This window comes from Oncorhynchus keta, chromosome 16, assembly GCF_023373465.1.
Source record: "Oncorhynchus keta strain PuntledgeMale-10-30-2019 chromosome 16, Oket_V2, whole genome shotgun sequence".
Taxonomy (NCBI): domain Eukaryota; kingdom Metazoa; phylum Chordata; class Actinopteri; order Salmoniformes; family Salmonidae; genus Oncorhynchus; species Oncorhynchus keta.
The window spans coordinates 18173877-18186376 of record NC_068436.1 but is presented as its reverse complement, the minus strand read 5'-3'; the positions used below and the strand labels follow the sequence as shown (position 1 = coordinate 18186376).

The 12500-nt window shown below is 43.4% G+C and overlaps 1 protein-coding gene and 1 long non-coding RNA gene across 2 annotated transcripts in view; one reads left to right on the top strand and one right to left on the bottom strand.

Moving 5' to 3' along the window:
• dlc1 (DLC1 Rho GTPase activating protein) overlaps positions 1-12500 on the top strand; it is a 52142-nt gene that overhangs the window by 1048 nt on the left and 38594 nt on the right. The window lies entirely within an intron of this gene.
• Positions 12141-12500, bottom strand: part of LOC127908015 (uncharacterized) — a 2003-nt gene continuing 1643 nt past the window's right edge. The window contains exon 3 of the long non-coding RNA XR_008065900.1: positions 12141-12500. This exon is cut by the window's right edge and continues 223 nt beyond it. This is a non-coding gene — a long non-coding RNA (uncharacterized LOC127908015).

Genomic DNA, 12500 nt, shown 5'->3' with positions numbered 1-12500 from the left:
TGATGACATCATGATGAGACCCCAATCGCTCCTGGCACAGAAAGAGAAGGAGGGGTTAATATGGATGTATAAAACCCTCATAATTATGCCTCACAGTGAACCACATAACAGCTCTGGGATTTTCAGAGCATTACGACAGTTTCGGAAAATAGTTCACTGAATTCATTTTGCAGCCATTTTGTTTGGTTTATCGGTTTTATTCATCAACTGAAACTATTCAGGTGGTTTCCTGACTAGACTTTAATGCTTTGAGCATTAACCTCAAAGACTCATTGGGCATGTTGGGATTCTGTTAGTTCTATTAATAAAAGTTGCCTCTGCGTACCATTTCTGCAAATTAACCGTGTAAAAGTAATTCTCAAAATGGCTGTTATTATTAAACTTTGCTTCATTTCTATCCTCACTAATGTAGAATAAAGTGGGTAGGAGTCTTGTACTTGGCATCAAATGTTACATATAACTTATAAATCATGTAAATATTACGTTATCGTGATGTATTTGATGAGGAAGGCATCTGTAGGTCAGACTGAGTGTCAGACTCAGAACCCAGATGATCCAGATATAAACCTGAAATGAGACAAAGCTTTTCCTCTCACCCCTTCTCTACCCACTGGGCACAGATATCAATTCAACGTCTGTTCCACATTGGTTCAACGTTGATTCAACCGGGGTTTTCCTTATCTCTCCATATCACACCACCCTTCCTCTGACACACAATCTCTCTCTTCCTCTCTCTCCACGTTATCGCTGTCCATCTTACACTCCCATTCTCTTTCCCCTCTTTCCTTGTATACTATCATTTCTTTCTCTCTCCCCCCACTCCTCTCTCTTCTCTTTTGTCTCCCCCTCTCCCTCTTTCCCTCTCTAAAGCAAACCATCCCTAATCTCCATCGTCCACGCATGACTAATGAGAAAGATATGAGCTATGATCTGGAGGCCCCGGGTGTTATGTGTGTGTGTGTGTGTGTGTGTGTGTGTGTGTGTGTGTGTGTGTGTGTGTGTGTGTGTGTGTGTGTGTGTGTGTGTGTGTGTGTGTGTGTGTGTGTGTGTGTGTGTGTGTGTGTGTGTGTGTGTGTGTGTGTGTGTCGACGGGAACATAAAATGTGCTATGTAGAACATAAAAGGCTTATTCGCGCTGTCCTCATAAGGAGAACCCTTTGAAGAACCCTTTGTGGTTCCAGGTAGAACCCTTTTGGTTCCAAGTAAAACCCTTTCTAACACCCTACAGTAGTATTTACATCCCAACCACCATCATTTTAATCTTCAAGGGCTGGTTTCCCGAACCTAGATTCTAGTCCTGGGTTCTATAAACGTTCTCAGTAGAATCCCCATTAACAAAGTGTTTTGTTTAGTCCATGACTTGGTTTAAACTGTGACTGTCAAACGAGTCCTTTATGTCCATGTGGTATTTCACACAATACACAGTAGGAGTTTCCCCCTGGTTTCTTATCTGTTTTCTGAGTGTCAGTGATCCCTGAACAGTGAGCCGCACGGGTCTAAAGTTCACCGCTTGAACCCCGTCATCCACTACGACACTACGGACCTTTCTGTTTTCCTTTTCATCAGGAAGGAATGTGAGGGCAGAAAGAACAGGACGGGGAGACGTGTGTGACGCTGCGTGTCGATGCTGGGGAATGTGATGTACGTGTTCTGAACCGCGAGAGGCCCATTTACCCCACGCCATCACTGCGCACAGCAACGTGACAAAACCTGGAGACATATATGATATGTGTGTGTGTGTGTTCGTACATGTGTATGTGTGTGTGCATGCTTGTGTGGGTGTATGGACTGGGTAACTAACAGACTGTTTGCTTTAGCATTTACACATTAGCGCTGTCTAAGAATACCTTCTCTCACCGTTGGGCTGTGCCAGACCAGGGCCACACATGGTACTGCTTTGAGAGGAAAACAGTGTGATTATTTCACTCCTTTTAGATGTCAGTGGAGCACAGAAGAAACGATTTACAGTCAGCTGAACACAAACAGCAGGCGTACAACTGTCTCTAAGGTGCAGTGGAGTCGGCTCCAAATGGGTCATTTGTAACAGATTCAACAGTGAGTATAAAGCTGTAACTAAGTCTAGAACTCGGTGATAAAACATGCCATTGAAACACATAGGTTAGGCCCCAAATGACACCCTATTCCCTATTTAGTGCATTTCTTTTGACCAGAGCCTAAATGGCACCCCCAGGGCTGGTTAAACATAGGGTGCCATATAGGGAATAGGGTGCCGTTTGGGACGAGGGCATATTTAGGTCAGAAGAGTCATAGGAAAGGGTGGAACTTCATTAGAACGCCATAACTCATGGAGTTCTTTAGTGACAAGTAAATCACGTCCATATTTGAGTGATCTGAACTGTCCTGAGTACAGCCTAAATACAGTCATTTATGCATTAAATAGTCCACAAGGTCACAAGGTGCCAAGAAACAAGCTGGTTCAGCACCTCTTGTGTCTCTGCTTATCCCAGTATATACAGGACAACACACACACGCACGCACGCACGCACACACACACACACACACACACACACACACACACACACACACACACACACACACACACACACACACACACACACACACACACACACACACACACACACACACACACACACACACACACACACACACACACACACACACACACACACAAAGACACATACACACACAGGAAATGTACAAACATGAGTCCTGGAATGCCTCTTCAAATTCCCCGTTATATATCTTTTCTCAACAGTTCAGAGATGCTTATCTAGATGCAGGTGTGTGTGTGTGTGTGTGTGTGTGTGTGTGTGTGTGTGTGTGTGTGTGTGTGTGTGTGTGTGTGTGTGTGTGTGTGTGTGTGTGTGTGTGTGTGTGTGTGTGTGTGTGTGTGTGTGTGTGTGTGTGTGTGTGTGTGTGTGTGGTTTACAGTAGTCTCTCTTGGACAGATCCATGTGTAAACGGGAAGTGAAATTCCGGAGAATTTTACCTCTGGGTAACCGAGATGATGTTTAATGTTTACACTAACACAACAAGGTTAGAGCAGGAGGTATCATCACACGACAACTCCCTAGAGCTCTCTCTGTCTTACACAAACTATTCTTTCACCACTCTATCTCACAAACTGACTTCTGGTTAAACCTGGCTTTACAAAGGGCTTTTAACCAGAGGACTGCTTCTGGTTAAACCTGGCTTTACAAAGGACTTTTAACCAGATGACTGCATCAGGCTAAACCTGACATTACAAATGACTATTAACCAGATGATTACTGCTGGCTAAACCTGACCTTAGAAATGTGTGTTCAGCAGCTAAGTAGTCAACCTCATCGCTCTCCCTGTATTGTGATGAGGATAGAGAACAAAGACAGAGGCACTTCCTCACATTGTGTGTGTGTGTGTGTGTGTGTGTGTGTGTGTGTGTGTGTGTGTGTGTGTGTGTGTGTGTGTGTGTGTGTGTGTGTGTGTGTGTGTGTGTGTGTGTGTGTGTGTGTGTGTGTGTGTGTGTGTGTGTGTGTGTGTGTGTGTGTGTTCTCTTCTAATCTATGTCTCCAGAGCCAGGACCCTCGGCCCAGGGCCTGTCTATTTCTAGAGGTTCCTGTTTTCACTACAACTGTCAAATCCTCCTGCTCCGATCCATCAGCAACCAGTAAATATCAGAGGGGACATCTGTCAGTGACACACACACACACACACACACATCCCAAAGATGGCATCTGTCTGTATCTCTGAAACCCCTCAACACAAACACACAAACACAAATAAACACGCACACACAATCTGAAATATGACCTCATTTGAATCCTGGTCAGCATATCTGCATTGTGTGAATTTGGAATAAGGTTGAAGTCAGAAGTGTAAATACACTTAGGTTGGAGTCATTAAAACTTGTTTGTCAACCCCTCCACACATTTCTTGTTAACAAACTATAGTTTCGGCATGACACAAGTCATTTGTCCAACAATTGTTTACAGACAGATTATTTCACTTATAATTCACTGTATCACAATTACAGTGGGTCAGAAGTTTACATACAATAAGTTGGCTGTGCCTTTAAACAGTTTGGAAAATTCCAGAAAATTATGTCATGGCTTTAGACGCTTCTGATACATCATTTGAGTCAATTGGAGGTGTACCTGTAGATGTATTTCAAAGCCTACCTTCAAACTCAGTGCCTCTTTGCATGATATCATGAGAAAATCATAAGAAATCAGCCAAGATCTCCACAAGTAGACCTCCACAAGTCTGGTTCAACCTTGGGAGCAATTTCCAAACGCCTGAAGGTACCTCGTTCATCTGTAGAAACAATAGTATGCAAGTATAAACACCATGGGACCACACAGACATCATACCACTCAGGAAGGAGACGCGTTCTGTCTCCTAGAGATGAACATACTTTGGTGCGACAAGTGCAAGTCAATCACAGAACAACAGCAAAGGACCTTGTGAAGATGCTGGAGGAGACAGGTAAAAAGTATCTATATCCACAGTAAAATGAGTCCTATATCGACATAACCTGTAAGGCCGCTCAGCAAGGAAGAAGCCACTGCTCCAAAACCGCCATAAAAAAGCCAGACTACGGTTTGCCACTGCACATGAAGACAAAGATCGTACTTTTTGAAGAAATGTCCTCTGGTCTGATGAAACAAAAATAGAATTGTTTGGCCATAATGACCATTGTTATGTTTGGAGCAAAAAGGGGGAGGCTTGCAAGCCGAAGAACACCATCCCAACCATGAAGCATGGGGGTGGCAGCATCATGTTGTGGGGGTGGTTTGCTGCAGGAGGAACTGATGCATTTCACAAAATAGATGGCATCATGATGGGAAAAAATTATGTGGATATATTGAAGCAACATCTCAAGACATCAGTCAAAGCTTGGTCGCGAATGGGTCTTCTAAATGGACAATGACCCGAAGCATACTTCCAAAGTTGTGGCAAAAAGGCTTAAGGACAAACAAGTCAAGGTATTGGAGTGGCCATCACAAAGCTCTGACCTCATTCCTATAGAAAATTTGTGGGCAGAACTGAAAAAGTGTTTGTGAGCAAGGAGGCCTACAAACCTGACTCAATTACACCAGCTCTGTCAGAGGGAATGGGCCAAAATTCACCCAACTTATTGTGGGAAGCATTTGACCCAAGGTAATCAATTTAAAGGCAATGCTACTAAATACTATTTGAGTGTATGTAAACTTCTGACCCACTGGGATTGTGATGAAAAAAATTAAAGCTGAAATAAATCATTCTCTCTACAATTATTCTGACATTTCACCTTCGTAAAATGAAGTCGTGATCCTAATTTACCTAAAACAGGGAATATTTACTACGATTAAATGTCAGGAATTGTGAAATATGGAGTTTAAATGTATCTGGCTAAGGTGTATGTAAACTTCAGACTTCAACTATATCTCTGTCTCTTAAAATGCAGTTAGCTGCTTTATCAGTTACTTCCTCCTTGTTGGTAGACTGATGAGGTGTGTGTGTTTGTGTGTGTGTGTGCGTGCAACTCAATGGAGCCAGCTTTATGGAGTCAGCTTTATGGAGCCAGCTTTATGGAGCCAGGTGGCCCATGATGCAAGTCAGTATTCAATGTCCATCCATGTCTGAGGACGCTGGCAACAGAGAGTGATACTAGCTTCAAGTAGGTTTGTGTTGCAGGGGGAGGGGTACTAAGCTAACATATGGAATTGTTTTAAGATGGTGTTACCATGGATCATTTAGCTATTTGATTTTGAATTGCAGGACCCCTTTAGGTATACAACAAATATTACAATTATTTGATGAAATAATGAACTTGGCCTTTACTACTATCGGTGTTCTCTTCCCATTAGAGGTTAGAGTACTCTCAGTATTACCTCAGGGTGTTCTCTTCCCATTAGAGGTTAGAGTAATCTCAGTATTACCTCAGGGTGTTCTCTTCCCATTAGAGGTTAGAGTTCTCTCAGTATTACCTCAGGGTGTTCTCTTCCTAGTACAGGTTAGAGTAATCTCAGTATTACCTCAGGGTGTTCTCTTCCCATTAGAGGTTAGAGTAATCTCAGTATTACCTCAGGGTGTTCTCTTCCCATTAGAGGTTAGAGTTCTCTCAGTATTACCTCAGGGTGTTCTCTTCCTAGTACAGGTTAGAGTAATCTCAGTATTACCTCAGGGTGTTCTCTTCCCATTAGAGGTTAGAGTTCTCTCAGTATTACCTCGGGGTGTTCTCTTCCCATTAGAGGTTAGAGTTCTCTCAGTATTACCTCAGGGTGTTCTCTTCCTAGTACAGGTTAGAGTAATCTCAGTATTACCTCAGGGTGTTCTCTTCCCATTAGAGGTTAGAGTTCTCTCAGTATTACCTCAGGGTGTTGGTGTTCTCTTCCCAGTACAGGTTAGAGTAATCTCAGTATTACCTCAGGGTGTTCTCTTCCCATTAGAGGTTAGAGTACTCTCAGTATTACCTCGGGGTGTTCTCTTCCCATTAGAGGTTAGAGTTCTCTCAGTATTACCTCAGGGTGTTCTCTTCCTAGTACAGGTTAGAGTAATCTCAGTATTACCTCAGGGTGTTCTCTTCCCAGTAGAGGTTAGAGTTCTCTCTGTATTACCTCAGGGTGTTCTCTTCCCAGTAGAGGTTAGAGTTCTCTCAGTATTCCCAGTAAAGGTTAGAGGGAGATCATGAGTCACTTATGACTGGCCATTTAGCAGCCCCAGCTATGGTAATCCAACCACACTTGGTTTAAACAGAGGATTTTCCTCGTCATCTCTTTCCCCCTCATTAAACTGGAACGTTACATGAACTCTCTTCCCACATAGAGTGTGATGGGGATGGAAGGCATTTGTCTCTTTCTGCTTTCTCAGGGGACCCACCAACACCATGCTGGATGTGTGTTACCACGGCAATAACACAGTGTTGTCCGGAGCCAATGACGGAGCTGATGACATGATTTAGTGGGTGGGAGGGCTGAGGTGGTTGGAGAATGTTTTGAGTCCAAGAGAGGGGGGGTCATAAAAAAGAGAGAGAGAGAGAGAGAGAGAGAGAGAGAGAGAGGGGGAGAGAGAGAGAGAGAGAGAGAGAGAGAGAGAGAGAGAGAGAGAGAGAGAGAGAGAGAGAGAGAGAGAGAGAGAGAGAGAGAGAGAGAGAGAGAGAGAGAGAGAGAGAGAGAGAGAGAGAGAGAGAGAGAGAGAGAGAGAGAGAGAGAGAGAGAGAGAGAGAGAGAGAGACAGAGAGAGAGAGAGAGAGAGAGAGAGAGAGAGAGAGAGAGAGAGAGAGAGAGAGAGAGAGAGAGAGAGAGAGAGAGAGAGAGAGAGAGAGAGAGAGAGAGAGAGAGAGAGAGAGAGAGAGAGAAAATGTGGGTGGTAACTGAGCTGCACTTCCTAACCTCCTGCCAAATGTATGACTATATTAAAGGCATATTTCCCCCATATTACACAGACCCACAAAGAATTTGAAAACAAATCCAATTTTTATAAATTCCCATATCTACTGGGTGAAACACCACAGTGTGCCATCACAGCAGCAAGATGTGTGACCTGTTGCCACAAGAAAAGGGCAACCAGTGAAGAACAAACATCATTGTAAATACAACCCATATTTATGTGTATTTATTTTCCCTTTTGCACTTTAACTATTTGCACATTGTTACAACACTGTATATATTAATATGACATTTGAAATGTCTCTATTGTTTTGAAACTTTTGTGAGTTTATTGTTTATTATACATTTGTATTGATTGTTCATTTCACTTGTTTATTATCTACTTCACTTGCTTTGGGAATGTTAACATAGGTTTCCCATTGAGAGAGCGCAAGAGAGCACTACAAAGCCTGACGTGTGTTGTGCATGCATGCATGTAGAAATTAGTAGGTTAATGAGCAATTCCCTCCTACAAAAGCCTATTAAAGTCTGGAAAATATCTGTGAGATGTGAACGTCAACACTCCCCGACGTGGAATGGTGTAATCGTCATAGAGCGACCCTGTCATATTTGCAATATGCCAATTATCATGGACCTTTTAGAAACATTCCCTGCTATTTCCTGCCTATAAAATACACCATATGACAGAATCAATCCACAATAAGACAACATTTGGTATTTCATGTTTGCATACAATATATAAGTAGGTAGGTTTGGAGGCGCACAGATTGGATAGCCTGTTTGGTGTTACTTTTATTATTGAATGGGGTGGTAAAAGTGTTTGTTTGATCTTTGGGAAGGCCCGTCTCGTGACTTTTGATCATAAACGTGTCGTTGCGGTTCTAACCTGTGCGTGGTGTACGTGCACTGCTCGCCCGACCCCAGGGGTGTGTTTTGTAGGGGTTGGCCGAAGTAGGCTACCGTATTAGCATACCGCAACGGTTTCTTTTGAATTATTCAACGTTGCCGTCCACAATGGCGCGTCACGCAATTGTCCCGGCTCTGCCATGAAAGTATTCTCTAATGATGTGCTAAAGGCCGCTACTGAATTACAGCTTCTCTTCTGAGCCGCGGCGCAGTTGGGCTGCAGCAAGGCAGAGCGGGAGAGGTACTAAAAGCACTCTCACGTTTGAAGCACAGAAAACAGTCAATACCAACGTTATAAGCAAGCAATGTAACCAAATGTACTCGATTAAAAATAAACTTAAAGTTGGAAGTAAAGTATAGGTCACCAGCACTTGCAAGAGAAAATAGGTATATACGAATGTAAAAAAATAGTACTTTGTAATATTGACTTCGTTCACACCTGCTGGACTGCATTCGATTGATGCCACATTTTACGCACAACATGCACGTGAGAGAGAAAATATACAACGTCCTTACGTGTCAAATCTCACAATATTTCGAGTTTTTTTTTCTACAGTGTTTATACCACCGCTGCAGAGCGGGTCCTCTGTGCTCCGCTCGGTAATCATCAGGTGGGCAGGCAGGGGAGCCTAGACCGGAGCGGAGAGGTGGAGCCACGTTTGTTCATTCCTAAAATCTTATTCACACACTAGTTCATTCACATTCGCGCTTGGGTCCCTATAGGAAGTTTCAGTAGGGAAGTCATTTCATAAGATCGAGGAGGAATTTTATTGCGTCCTGTTCAGCCAAACGATAATATAACCATGGAATTACTGTATTATGTACTGGTCAGCGACCTTTTGGGGCTAATTGTGTCTAGAGTTTGAGTCTATAGACACTGTTTCGTGCGGAGGTTTTGGGTTGAACTACGCTGGAAAGCAGAAAATATGCAAGCTTCGCCCTAACATTGGAGTAAACCTGAGCGGACTCGCCAGCCTGGGCGCAGCGGGAGTATTTGGTTTTATCCCGAGGAAGTCTCCGTGTAGAGAAATAAACATGATTTTAACTCGTAAGTCAATTAATTTGTTTACTCCAATGTTTTACTATTCAGAATGTTTAAATAAATAGGAATTTCCATGATTTTGCGCAGAGAAAACTTACTTAGAATAGAATGTTTTCGATTGTGATTTATCTGTTCTCACTTTTCCACGATTTGAATTAAATTTGTATTTAACTATTTTAGAAGGGATTTTTTTCTCCTTTTGCAAAGAAACGTTGTTTGACATTGGTCTCATCGGCTCTGTAAGGAACTCCCCTGTGCTGAAATGAGTGTTGTGTTTAGCTGCAGGCTGTCAGATAAGCAGTCTCTTCCAGTCTCCACTGCTCCTACGCCGACTTCCAAGATAAGCGCGCACAGTTTATTCGACCATGGCCTGCGTTCTATTCGCAGGTTTAGACTCGGCAAGTGAGCTATAGTCTGTTGGCCTATACATGTCTGTTCAGACGTTTCAATAGCCTGGTATACGCACACAGACAACAACGTTGGATTATTCACACTGTTGAATTATACATGTATCTGTGCATAAATTGTGTTGGTTGTTAAAATCGTTGCCGCCTTGGTCTGACAGTGCTTCCAATTTGTTTGCCATGACTACCAAACTCAAGTTCCCTTTGCTTGTCTGCTGACATTTTTTCTAGTGGCGCTTGGGAGGAGAATGCCTTCTGTGTGGTATAAAAAGCGAGCTTGGTGGGAGCGTATTTCGGCTGTGAATGTCTTTTATCTGATTCCTACTGGTCATACTGTATTTCGCGCGTGACTGCTTATCTGTTATACACAAGGGATAGTATGCAGCCCCCCGTGGTCAAATAGTGGCGCACACACAGACCAGCCTCTCAATCTACCCCTCAATTCATAAAAGAAAGATGATATAGTAGAAATTAGTAACAAACAGACCAAAAAGGGAAACTCTCCCACCCTCTCTCTTTCCCTCTCCTTTATATCTCTATCTATCTGTTCCCTCTCCTTTCTATCTCTATCTATCTGTTCCCTCTCCTTTATATCTCTATCTATCTGTTCCCTCTCCTTTATATCTCTATCTATCTGTAATTGGCATGTTGTCAAGTGGGGTGGTTGTGTTTTAAATGGAGGAATATGAAACAGGCTTAAATCAAACTATTTCTAAGGGCAGGAAGTGTGGCAGAGTTTCTGAAGGATTCATTCATTTTATATTGTAAAGTTGCAATTAATTCTATGAAGGAACATAGATATGTCCATGTGTCTCTCTTCAGCCCATCCTATTTCTGTTCCGACCTTGGTGTGCTTTGTTATTGACGTTCTCATCACAAACTGTTCTGGGATCTGTTTAATGGGTGGCTATGAGTGGGTGACGGGAACACAGGGTGTTATAATATCTGACCATGGGTCAGTTATAAAGCAAATCAGATGTGTTGTATGGGTTGTCTGGGTCTTGTCACCGGATCCTGGACCAGGGCCCTGAGCAAACATAAATCTGTCACCAGAGGTAGAGAGAGACCTCAGAGACCAGGCATTGTGATGATCCATCTGGCCCAGCTGTGTGTGTGTGTGTGTGTGTGTGTGTGTGTGTGTGTGTGTGTGTGTGTGTGTGTGTGTGTGTGTGTGTGTGTGTGTGTGTGTGTGTGTGTGTGTGTGTGTGTGTGTGTGTGTGTGTGTGTGTGTGTGTGTGTGTGTGTGTGTGTGTGTGTGTGTGTGTGTGTGTGTGTGTGTGTGTGTGTGTGCGTGTGTGTGTGTGCTTGTATGCTCGTGTGTGTGTGCATGTCTGGTGTTGGATGACCGGAAAGAATCATGGGGCACCTCCATTAGTTGTGTGTGTGTCTGAGTTGGTGTGTGTCTGAGTTGGTGTGTGTTGTGTGGTATCCTATGGAGCCAGCCAGATGGTGGTACTCTCACTTACCTACCAGCCAGACCTTCTCCCAGATCACCAGATGCTTCACGCAGGAATGTCAAAACTTGATATCCACAAAGATTCACCACTTCTCCTCTGACCGTAGTTTTTGCTGTAGTATAGTTGTATCAAGATGTGTTGAAATTCGCTATGAATCTGTAGTTCGCTGGCCAATTGAAACCTGTTTACATTCATCATGAACGTCTAACTCCGGCCAATAGCCTGTGAGTCAGAACTGAAACTTCCAGGACATGTCTAAACTGCCCTTACAGAGGATTCTGTCTGTAACATTACAGGAGACCCATTACAGAGGATTCTGTCTGTAACATTACAGGAGGCCCATTACAGAGGATTCTGTCTGTAACATTACAGGAGGCCCATTACAGAGGATTCTGTCTGTAACATTACAGGAGGCCCATTACAGAGGATTCTGTCTGTAACATTACAGGAGGCCCATTACAGAGGATTCTGTCTGTAACATTACAGGAGGCCCATTACAGAGGATTCTGTCTGTAACATTACAGGAGGCCCATTACAGAGGATTCTGTCTGTAACATTACAGGAGGCCCATTACAGAGGATTCTGTCTGTAACATTACAGGAGGCCCATTACAGAGGATTCTGTCTGTTGCAGTAGTTCTCTCACTGCCTGTCTCTACTCCCCTTCATCTACACTGATTGAAGTGGATTTAATGAGTGACATCAATAAGGGATCATAGGTTTTCACCTGGATTCACCTGGTCAGTCCATGTTCATGGAAAGAGCAGGTGTTCCTGGTGTTTTGTAAACTCAGTATAGTCAGCTTTTATAGGCCGCAAAGAGTGCAGTGAATACAGTGCACGGAAGTGTCATACTTCACTTGTACCCTCCTCCATCAGCTCTACATAACCCTGTCATAACAACGTCACCACGTCTCACTGTTTATGATGTCAATGTTGTGTCACTGTTATGTCAATGTTATGACAGTGGTATGTAGCTCGTTTGACATTGGGTGACTGCTGCTTCAGGTTAACACTGAATTACAAAGTAATTGAACCACTACCAAGGCCTTGATTATATCACCTGTCTCGACCTGCTACTGTGCAGATCCTTGTGAAAGACCCTACCGAGTCCTTGATTATATCACCTGTCTCGACCTGCTACTGTGCAGATCCTTGTGAAAGACCCTACTGAAGCATTGATTATATCACCTGTCTCGACCTGCTACTGTGCAGATCCTTGTGAAAGACCCTACTGAAGCATTGATTATATCACCTGTCTCGACCTGCTACTGTGCAGATCCTTGTGAAAGACCCTACCGAGTCCTTGATTATATCACCTGTCTCGACCTGCTACTGTGCAGATCCTTGTGAAAGACCCTA